The 12,294-nt window shown below is 42.9% G+C and overlaps 1 protein-coding gene across 2 annotated transcripts in view; it reads right to left on the bottom strand.

Annotated features, from left to right (window-relative positions):
* Positions 1–8,224, bottom strand: part of LOC126108943 (zinc finger protein 354A-like) — a 120,586-nt gene extending 112,362 nt beyond the window's left edge. For both annotated transcript variants that reach the window (XM_049914324.1, XM_049914323.1), the window contains exon 1: positions 8,117–8,224. The gene's annotated coding sequence lies outside the window, so the exon portion shown is untranslated. The remainder of the gene's footprint in view (positions 1–8,116) is intronic.
* Positions 8,225–12,294: the final 4,070 nt, after the last annotated feature.

The raw sequence follows: 12,294 nt of genomic DNA, 5'->3' as shown, positions 1-12,294 counted from the left end.
CGTTGCCACTGATCCACCCCATAGAGGGTTATGGGCGCTAAAATCGCCCAATAACAGAAAAGGTGGTGGCAATTGGGCTATCAGCACAACCAGGACATGCTGCGGGACATCACCATCCAGTAATAGCCTGAGGCATCTACAAACTAACAGCAACAGCCTCTAAAGGTGTTTGTAGAGGGACATACTCGCTGTGAAGAGAGTTTTACGCAGACGCCACCAGATACCCTCTCATAAGCTGCCCGGTTCCTATAATAACCCCAATAGCCACGGAGCACAGGGGTTCGCATTGCTGGAAACCGACTTTCTTGAAGAGCAATGCAGAAGAAAGGGTGAAGGCTGAGACGTTGTCGGAGCTCAGCAAGATGGTGGAAAAAACCGCTGCAGTTCCATTGGAAGATGACATTGTCCATGGCCAAGAAAGTAGTGAAGGGACTGAGGAGGCAAAATACGTTGCTGGGTCACCTGCTGCCACCGACTGAGTACCGATATCCATCTTGTCCGAGGGACCTTTGAGATCAAGGCCCTCAGTGGACGCAAGACTCTCCACCTCATCCTCAGACACAGAGCTTGTAGGTAGCAGTGGAGTAGGTGCTACCGGAGGTTCCTTGATCTTAGAGATCTTCAGTTTCACTTTCTCATGCTGTTCCTTTGGTAGCCCTTGCTGGGAGGGTTTTCGAGTCAGTCTCTGGGACCGAAGAGGATCACGAAGCTCGACGATCAGCGACCTGTGGCTTGTTCAGCGACCTGTGGCTTGTTCAGCGACTGGTGGGAACATGGGAAGAGAGTGACCCAAGGGATCCCTTCCTAGCGAGAGAAGCCAAAGAAGACTTAGAAGTGGGGACTGGTGTCCACAGTGGTTGAGGGGGTGCTGCTCCTGAGGTAGGTGGTGCGGGAGCAACAGAGAGAGAAGTGGCCTCCACCATCAAGGGGGCAGGTGTGGTCCTCTGGCTCTGAGAGCTGACGGTATGTGGTGCAGCTATGGGAACTGTAGCAGGAGTGACAGTGGCGGCATAAGATGACGTCATGCGTACTGGATGAAGTCGTTCAAATTTCCGTTTAGCCTCAGTGTAGGTTAGTCGGTCCAGGGTCTTGTATTCAATTATTTTCCATTCCTTCTGTAGAATCTTACAGTCCGGCGAGCAAGGGGGATGGTGCTCTCCGCAGTTGACACAGACGGGAGGTGGGGCACATGGAGTATCAGGATGGGATGGACGACCACAATCAAGACATATGAGGCTGGAAGCACAGCTGGAAGAAATATGGCCGAACTTCCAACACCTGAAGTGCTACCGCATTGGGGGAGGGACATATGGCTTGACATCACAGTGGTAGACCATCACCTTGACCTTCTCAGGTAATGTGTCACCCTCAAAGGCCAAGATGAAGGCACCGGTGGCAACTTGATGATCCCTCAGATCCCGGTGGACATGCTGGACGAAATGGACACCTAGTCACTCTAAATTGGTGCGCAGCTGCTCATCGGACTGTAAAAGAAGATCCCTGTGGAAAATAATGCCCTGGACCATATTTAAGCTTTTATGGGGTGTGATAGTAACAGAAACATCCCCCAGATTGTTACACGCGAGCAAGGCTTGTGACTGGGCAGAGGATGCTGTTTTTATCAAGACTGACCCTGACCGCATTTTGGACAAGCCTTCCACCTCCCCGAACTTGTTCTCTAAATGCTCTACAAAGAACTGAGGCTTCACGGACACAAAGGATTCCCTGTCAGCTCTGGTATAGGTGAGATACCGGGGGAAATACGTTTCACTGTCATTCATAGCCTTTCATTCCTCCCATGGTGTGGCCAGGGAGGGAAACGATTTGGGGTCATACACGTTAGCTTTAAAGTGAGCCCTCAAAAGCTTAGAGACTGCTGGTGGCTGGCCACCAGCAAGAGATGATGTGCTACATTTCATTGCCTGTCATCCACCCTGATGCCACCTACTCTGACCAAGGGCCCTCCCTATGGGCGCCACCCAGCCACAGCGTGGGCCATCTGGCAGGATGGCCATTTCTGGGAGTCATGATGCCCCAGGGAGATGGACATCTACTCCCTGATATACGTGGGGGGTTAAGTTGCTGGCATCAGTAGAGTGATCCATGTGTTGTCAGGGGGGCTACAACCAACAGGGTACATGGCGGCTCCACTACAAAGGACTGGATATTAGGTGCAATAAAGTCCATGGTCATTACCTCCCCAAAAAGCAACAATCCAGAGTGCATAGTGGAAACTGCACCCAGGAACGTATCCTCACTCAAGAGATGGAGAATGAGAGGGACAGCAATGTGACAATGATAAAGCTGGCTAGAGGTCTCAATGCACAATGGACAAAATGCACCATGTAAGGCACCCTTCCCCAATTGGCTCACTCTGCGGAAGAATTTGGAGAGATGGAGGTTAAACCCAAGATGGGACCATCACATATAGGCCAAAATGTTTGAGACTCCTTTTAGTTGCCTCTTACGACAGGCAGGAATACCGCGGGTCTATTCTAACCCCCGAACCAGCAGGGAGATGTATGGAAGGGTCTTCTTGGTATGGAATGGATGGCAGCTGTCGAAGTGGAGGTATTGCTCATTGTTAGTATGTTTGATATGGACAGAGGTACTGATGTAGCCAACTTTGAGGTGGAGGTCAATGTCTAGGAAGGTGGCTTGTTGGGCTCAGTAGGACCAGGTGGAGCGAATGGGGGAGAGTCTGTTAAGGTTCTGCAGGAATGCAGATAGGTTGTCCTTACCCTCGATCCAGACAGCAAATATGTCATCTATGAATCTCAACCAGATGATGGGTTCAGGGTACTGTGTGTCTAGAAAGGATTCCTCTAGACAGACCATGAATAGGTTGGCATAGTATGGTGCCATGTGGGTGCCCATAGCAGTATCTCAGACCAGATTTGTTTGTAGGTAATACTTTCAAAGGAGAAGTAATTGTGGGTGAGGATATAGTTGGTCATGGTGACTGGGAAGGAGGTTGTCAGTTTGGAATCTGTCGGGCATTGGGAAAGGTTTTGTTCAATAGCAGTAAGACCATGGGCATTAGGGTTGTTACTGTAAAGAGAGGTGGCATCAATAATGACTAGCAGGGTGCCATGTGGTACAAGATATATGAATGAATATGAATGCATCATCAAATTCTCCTTTTTATGTTAACAAAATAACATAGTCTCTCAAAAATAAAAGTCCATCTGGCTTTGATGATGTTTCCAACACAGTATGAGAGATTTATTCCCATACAATAAGCCATGTGTTGTCTGAAATATATAATGCATCACTACCTCGAAGCCCTTTCCAAAGCGACTGAAATACAATATTGTCAATCCCCAGTTTAAAGGTGATAGAGATGTCAACAACTACTGACCTGTTTCACCGTAGACCTCATTTTCCACAATTTTTGAGGTGATGTATTCTAGAAAATATCTCATCTAAGCAACAATAACATCCTCAGCTAATCACAGTTTGGGTTTGTATCTAACTAAAAGAATGCAGAAATTTGTGATTCACCATTCAACCAAAGTAGTCCAGGAACATTGTTCTTAGTGGGGAGAAATCACATATTGGGTTCCCCAAGACTCAATCTTAGGTCTCCTATTGTTCTTCGTATACGTAAATGATCACGATGTATGAGGGTGGTTTGATACACCTGGTAAAAAGGCAAGAAAGAAACATTTGTTTCGTGACCAACTCGCCCATCTTGTCGACATCACCTTCATTGAGGAATATACATTTGGTCCAGCGATCCTTCAACTTTTTTACCTCGTGGGAAAAAAGACGTTCAGTCAAACTCTGCAACTATCACTTCCTCATTTTTTGAAAATTTCTTCCCAGCAAGCCAAAGTTTCAGGTTAGGGAATAGGAAGAACTCACTCACAGCAAGGTCTGGTGAATAGGGTGGATGAGGAACTAATGTAAAGCCCAGTTCATGCCACCGTTATCACTGATGTGTGATATGGTGGCGTATCCTGGTGAAAGTGCATTGTTTTGTGTGCCAACCTCGGTCTTTCTACAGCCAAAGAAAGTTTAAGATGATCCAACAATGAAGAACAGTAGCATCCCATTATGGTTCTGCCTTTTTCAAAGAATCTGAAGATTATTCCTTGGGAATCACAAAAAACAGTGGCCATCATCTTACCACCGAAGCACAGTTCTTCTTTGGTGCTTGTCTGATCATGTTCAAGTTCATTAATCCAACAGTAAATGGTCTTCAATGAGGATGCAGAATCCATGTTAACATCATTCAATTTTGTTTTGATCTGTCCAGTTCACCCCTTCAAATGGTAATGTGAAATAACAGCACAAAACTCCCTTTTCTCCACTTTCAATCACACTCAACACACTGATTAAGTTAGGCAACTGTCAACAACAAACTGAACTGTATTTGTTGAAATTCTTTATAAGATTCTTGGAATTATCAAGATTACCAGCCATGAAGATGCAACAAAAATGTTCCATTCTTTCATGGAAATTTGCCACACTTATCAAATCATCCCTGTACAATAAGCAGAATTAGTTCTTTTTGCAGATGACACTGTATTGTAATCAATCCATCAATCAATCAATCAATCAATCAATCAATCAATCAACACACACACACACACACACACACACACACACACACACACACACACACACACAGCAACAGACGAAATGATAAATAAAGTTCTTAAATGTCTCATGAACTGGTTTCCTGGGAATGATCAACTTCAGTTTTAGAAATACACAACATATTCAGTTCTACGCAACTATGGGTACTACACCGATGATAAATGTAACATATAGTGAGGAAATAAAAAGAGAGTGGAAACTTCAAACTTTTTTGGTGTCCAAATTGATGAGGATTTACACTGGGAAAACAGGAGGGATTGCACAATGCCGCAACTAAAATGTTTGAAACTCACCTGGTGATATAAAATGTCTGACAGATTGCAAAGTAAAATCTGAAAACAAGCTGTATTTTTTTCTCCTTGAAAACTTCTCCTATTCCAAAGATGAATTTCTATTACTGTGATGTGTAAAAGATGGTAGCATACTACAGATGAGAGGCAATAGTCAGACTCCATATTTCTAGATTTCCAGAAATCATTTGACACGGTGCCCCACTGCAGGCTGTTAATTAAGGTAAAAGCATTTGGAATGAGTTCACAGATATGTGAGTGGCTCACAGACTTCTTTAAGTAATAGAATCCAGTATGTTATCCTCGACAGCAAGTGTTCAGAGACAAGACTACTGTCAAGAGATCCCCAGGAAAGTGTGGTCGGACTGCTCTATATACATAAATGATTTGATGGGGAGCAACCTGTGGTTGTTTGCTGATAATGCTGTGTTGTATGGTAAGGTATCACAAGTTGAGTGAGTGCACAAAGATACAACATAACTCTGACAAAATTTCTAGTTGGTGTGATGAACAGCAGCTAGCCCTAAATGTGGAAAAATGTAAGTTGATGCTGACGAGTAGGAAGCACAAACCTCTAATGTCTGGATACAGTATTGCTTGTGTCCTGCTTGACACAGTCGAGCTGTTTAAATACTTGGGCATGATGTTGCAAAGCAATATGAAATGTAATGAGAATGTGAGAACTGTGGTAGGAAAGGCAAATGGTTGACTTTGGTTTATTAGGAAAATTTTAGGAAAGAGAGGCTCACCTGTATAGGACACTTGTGCAACCTATTCATTAGTACTGCTGAAGTGTTGGGATCCGTGCTGGATCAGACTGAAGGAAGACATTGAAGCAATTTAGAGATGGACTGCTACATTTGTCACATGTTAACATTATGGAGATGCTTCAGGAACTCAAATGGGAATCCCTGGAGGGAAGGCGACATTCTATTCGAGAAATACTATTCATAATATATAGAGAACCCGCATTTGAGGCTGACTGCCAAATGATTTTACTGCCACCCAAATTTGTTGTGCATAAGGACCGTGAAAATAAGGTACATGAAATTAGGCCCATATGGAGGCGTATCTACAGTCAGTTCTCCCTCGCTCTATTTGCGAGTGAAACAGGAAAGGAAATGACTAGTAGCGGTACAGGGTAACCTGCGCCACGCACCGTACAGTGGTTTGCAGAGTATCTGTGTAGATGCAGATTACAATTTATTGTGCAAATAATCCATTTAATGCGAAACTTGGTAACTAATTGATAAGGGAACCTTACATACTGCCCCCCCCCCCTTTGAATTCCTTCACAGACTTATGAATTGAATGTCAATGCCTTGCCAACAGTTTCTACAAAGTCACTAGTATCTCACTAGTAGCAACTTTATGTCTCTTTCAATCAGATATACACTCCTGGAAATGGAAAAAAGAACACATTGACACCGGTGTGTCAGACCCACCATACTCGCTCCGGACACTGCGAGAGGGCTGTACAAGCAATGATCACACGCACGGCACAGCGGACACACCAGGAACCGCGGTGTTGGCCGTCGAATGGCGCTAGTTGCGCAGCATTTGTGCACCGCCGCCGTCAGTGTCAGCCAGTTTGCCGTGGCATACGGAGCTCCATCGCAGTCTTTAACACTGGTAGCATGCCGCAACAGCGTGGACGTGAACCGTGTGTGCAGTTGACGGACTTTGAGCGAGGGCGTATAGTGGGCATGCGGGAGGCCGGGTGGACGTACCGCCGAATTGCTCAACACGTGGGGCGTGAGGTTTCCACTGTACATCGATGTTGTCGCCAGTGGTCGGCGGAAGGTGCACGTGCCCGTCGACCTGGGACTGGACCGCAGCGACGCACGGATGCACGCCGAGACCGTAGGATCCTACGCAGTGCCGTAGGGGACCGCACCGCCACTTCCCAGCAAATTAGGGACACTGTTGCTCCTGGGGTATCGGCGAGGACCATTCGCAACCGTCTCCATGAAGCTGGGCTACGGTCCCGCACACCGTTAGGCCATCTTCCGCTCACGCCCCAACATCGTGCAGCCCGCCTCCAGTGGTGTCGCGACAGGCGTGAATGGAGGGACGAATGGAGACGTGTCGTCTTCAGCGATGAGAGTCGCTTCTGCCTTGGTGCCAATGATGGTCGTATGCGTGTTTGGTGCCGTGCAGGTGAGCGCCACAATCAGGACTGCATACGACCGAGGCACACAGGGTCAACACCCGGCATCATGGTGTGGGGAGCAATCTCCTACACTGGCCGTACACCACTGGTCATCGTCGAGGGGACACTGAATAGTGCACGGTACATCCAAACCGTCATCGAACCCATCGTTCTACCATTCCTAGACCGGCAAGGGAACTTGCTGTTCCAACAGGACAATGCACGTCCGCATGTATCCCGTGCCACCCAACGTGCTCTAGAAGGTGTAAGTCAACTACCCTGGCCAGCAAGATCTCCGGATCTGTCCCCCATTGAGCATGTTTGGGACTGGATGAAGCGTCGTCTCTCGCGGTCTGCACGTCCAGCACGAACGCTGGTCCAACTGAGGCACCAGGTGGAAATGGCATGGCAAGCCGTTCCACAGGACTACATCCAGCATCTCTACGATCGTCTCCATGGGAGAATAGCAGCCTGCATTGCTGCGAAAGGTGGATATACACTGTACTAGTGCCGACATTGTGCATGCTCTGTTGCCTGTGTCTATGTGCCTGTGGTTCTGTCAGTGTGATCATGTGATGTATCTGACCCCAGGTATGTGTCAATAAAGTTTCCCCTTCCTGGGACAATGAATTCACGGTGTTCTTATTTCAATTTCCAGGAGTGTATGTTAAACAAATGGAAAAGTTTATTAATAAATACTTAACTGTATTTTTAAATAAATATTACATTTTTTAAATTACTAGTCTTACAATAAAGAATTAAAATTTGATGAACACATGTGAGATTATTTTTTCTTCTATTTGACGCATCACATGTTTATACCAAATTTTAATTTACAAGGAATATTCATATTTACATATGATTAGAAATTTAAAATTTTGTTTTTATTAAAAAATTATGATTCAGTGTTTGTTGATTAACTTTCATGCTTGTTAAAAATACGGCATTCGAATGACAGTAAAACGTGGTTGCTAGTAGTGCGGTCTGAAACGTCACCTTTATGATCACTACAGTATTACTCCAAGACCTGGGCTACCAATGACTACATAATGATTACTTTTGTACTTACAGCATTCAAATCTCCCACTCTTCAAATGTGATTTTTTTCAATTTTTTTCCCCAGAACTCTGTCATACTGCTTTCAGGAACTTTTTTCTTACCACTTACCTTCAAACCCTGTAAGAATTCAGAAAAATCAAAGAGATCATGACTGTAATGTTCAGTTGTTTGATCAGGAGGGATGCCTGGATAGCATTGTTAAGGCAATGTAGGCAAAAGTAGGAATTTCTGGTGTGAATTCCGAACATGGCAACAATTTTCATGCGATGTTTTGTATGTGTATCATTATGGTCTTGCTGAATTCTTATTTGTGTTCATATATATGAGGAAGCGAATCTACAAAGGCACTTGCTTAAACTATTTCACTTGCTCAAAGATAATACTTTAATCTATACAGCATAAAGCTTTTTAAAAATCAATATTTTGCCTACTTTTCCTCATTTCTCATTGGGGGAGTACTATGTTACTGTGAGTTCATCTTTATTCCTGCTACAGTATAAACAAGGATGCTAATGTGAGTAAACATGTATTGGTCATCCATTCCATTATGTCCACTTCAACGGTGCCAAACCAAAACACTGCTTAATTCCACAGAGTCATGTAAATTCTAGAATTACCTCTTTATTCACACTATCATCGGACTTTTCTTTTAATTTCACAGATGGGTAAATGTGGAGCAAGCTGTAAGGAGGGCATTTAAGCAGGCACAGTCTCCACATATTACATGTATCACGTATATAATATGAACTATGGTACTCTTCAAAAATAAATAACTTGTTCCAAAAATAAATAAATAGTTCTGTTTTTCTCTTCTTTTCTGAGAGAGAATTTCTGGTTGACAAAGTATTTTAATGACAGTGCACAAAATGTTATATGAATGATTAATGACAACATATTTGGAAAATTAATTAGGATACTGCACTTCAGCCTTCTCCATATGCTACTATTTTTAATCATATTTTCTAGTTTCATGATTTTTATTTATTCACCAGTTTTTTTACATGGAATTGGATTTGTCACATGTAAATAACAATAGTGTAGTCAGATCAAAGGGTACACATAGAAACTTACGTATTAACATTGTACACATTATCAAACTATTAAAATTTAATTTGAGTTTTCCGTCAGCCAGTCTCACAGAAATTTTTGTAATTTTTAAATGATACATCACTGAAAGAGCTCCTAGTACGTTGTACAGAGATGATTACCATTAACCACACCTCTAAGTTTTCGCGTAAGGTAGGACGCTCTTGAGAATGATTTTTTTTATTTGCAAACTTGGTTGGTATGTGTTTCCCAACAAGTTCAGCATCAGTATGAATCCCTATTGTTTAAAAAATTTACTCCATATACAATTAACATAACCTACCAGAAATCACATAGTTTTGAGTTAATTAAGAACAAAAACTGTTACACAAACGATTTAGTGTCGCAAGATGAAGGTGCAATTGGATCCTCATATATGCAAGTTATAAGAGAAGACTCATATATAAAAGGTAGGTGTGATGAAAAATACTACTTGCACTTTCTATTACCTCATTTTCTGAGACCTATGGCCTATGTATGAATGCCCTGAATATGGCCTGGTCAATTCTCACACAGAGTTCACAAAAAATAGAGAGAAGTGACAATATTACAAGAATGAAAGTTGCTACTCATCATATAGTGGAGATGCTGAGTTGCAGATAGGCATACCAAAAGAATTGCCACAAATAAAGCTTTTGGACAGTAAGGCCTTACACACACACACACACACACACACACACACACACACACACACACACACGAGACTGCAGTCTCAGGCAAATGAAACCACACTATGAGCAGCAGCATCAGGGCAAGATGGGAGTGGTGACTGAGTGGCAGCGTGCTCAGCAACAGGGTTGTCCACTTGTTTCTTGGCCACAGTTTGTCGGCAGCCATTTATATGGACAGACAGCTTGTTGGTTGTCATGTACACATAAATCACATAATTTGTTTCACAGGTAGCTCTGGCTTTATGGAATTGGTGATTTTGTGACCTGACTGGAGTAGGCAGGCCCCACTCAACAAACAAGCCATCTTCCTAGATGACCACCTCAAAGATGGCTACATCAGTACCTCCATCCATATCAAATCTCCTAACCACCAGCAATACCTCCACTTTGACGGCTGCTTCCTGTTCCATAGAAAGAAGTCCCTTCCATACAGTCAGCCACCCGTGCTCATCACATCTGCAGTGACAAGCAGACCCTCTCGAAACAAACACTGAAGACTTCACACACCGTAATTACCCTCCCAACCCTTGTAAAAAAACAAATCTCACTTGCCTTATCTCTCCAGTCTCCCACCACCTCCCAAAGTCCCACTGCCTGGCCACAGGGGAGCATTCCCCTCGTAACTCAATACCACCCGGGATTGGAGCAACTGAATTAAATTCTCCACCAGGGTCCGACTATCTCTCACTGTGCCCTGAAATGAGAAAAATCCTGCCCACTATCGTTTCCACTCCTCCCACACTGGTATCCTGCGTCCACCGAACCTACTCAATATACTTGGCCATTCCAACACAACCTGTGCTCACAACCCCTAACCTCATGACTCATAGGCTATCCCTGTAATAGACCTAGATGCAAGACCTGTCGCATACATCCACTCACCACCACCGCCACCACCACCTACTCTAGTCCAATCACAAACATCACCTATCCCATCAACGGCAGGGCTACCTGTGATATCAGTCACATGATCTACAAGCTAAGCTACAACCACTGTGCTGCTTTCTATGTGGGCATAATGACCAACAAGCTGTCTGTCTGCATAAAAGGCCACCAACAAGCTGTGGCCAAGAAACAAGTGGATCATCCTGTTGCCATATAACTGCAAAAAATTTATAGTAGTAGCCATTTCTAAAAATAAAACAAATGTGTAGCCACAATCATGCCAATTTTGAAGAGAAATGTTCCAATAATTCACAAATACCACTATAAACTGACAACTTAAAAGAATACAACAAACCTGATGACACTGACTGCTGGCATTCCAAGACCCAGTCACTCACTCAGTCATTCATACTTAAAAAAAAAAAATGTTGAAACACAATCTACTTTAAATATGCCGCACAGCTTGACATCACTGAACACAATGTTATTATGTAACAAGTCCAAGCAGTCGGCTGATACTGTACATTTTGATTGATCCACATTGGGTTTATTTGCACATCATAACACATACAAAAACTAATGAAACAGTGGTAAGAGATGCACGGAAGCCACTTACCATGGTGTGTGCTCCAGTACTTTTTTCCTGTTTTTTTTATCCACTTATTATTTCCTCCACAATTGCAGTTCTAAGTCCCTGAAAAGCATGCTAACAGTTAAAAAATTCATATTCAATTTCCATTATTATTACAAGATACAGCTGAAAGGCAATATTTCGAATCCCCTGCTAGTTGCAGCAAATTAAACATGGCACAGGAAATAAATCTAAGACAGGCTGATGAACGAAGAGTACAGTGACAATTTAAAAATTTCATGTTATGAAGAGTTGGAACACACAATCACAAAATCACAGAAAATAAAAATAATATGCAATGGAAACAAAAGAGTATTGGTTGCTGTTGTTTCTTCATAGCAGTGGCTTGTGGTATACTTTCGTATTGTCAACATCACATGTGACGTATCTTGTGTTTCCCACAAATTCTAAATTCAGAATTACGATCAATCAAAGAAACTTCTTAAACTATTAAAGCTGATTTACCAAATTAAACCATGTACTGAGTTGATATTAATGTTCTACATGAAGAATAAAATGTTAAAATCGACTTGAGTTTCCAGTTCTATTCTACACCAATGCTTGTTTATTTATTTTTAGAATACATTAATGTGTACTATTACATAATCCCATAGGTTTATCATCATATTCTCATCAGTATAAGTAACAACAGAATTTGTATTTCTGCATCACACAGGCTGCACTTTAAATCCTTTATCATATTTATTCATTGAATTTAGTTTGGGATTGACAGGCACGAAATGAAAAACCAAACCCACAGACTCCTTGCAGTCCACTCCATATGCATTTTTGACAGATATGTTCTTTTATTCTTTCCTCGCCCACATTCATAGTTATATACTCAATTTAAAGCATCTACAGCCATTCAGACGTCTTTAAAATACTGGGAGTGCCACAGGCTTAAAACCGAAAAAT

Source organism: Schistocerca cancellata, chromosome 11, assembly GCF_023864275.1.
Source record: "Schistocerca cancellata isolate TAMUIC-IGC-003103 chromosome 11, iqSchCanc2.1, whole genome shotgun sequence".
Classification (NCBI taxonomy): Eukaryota; Metazoa; Arthropoda; class Insecta; order Orthoptera; family Acrididae; genus Schistocerca; species Schistocerca cancellata.
The sequence above is the reverse complement of the archived record's forward strand: the minus strand, read 5'-3'. Positions and strand labels throughout refer to the sequence as shown.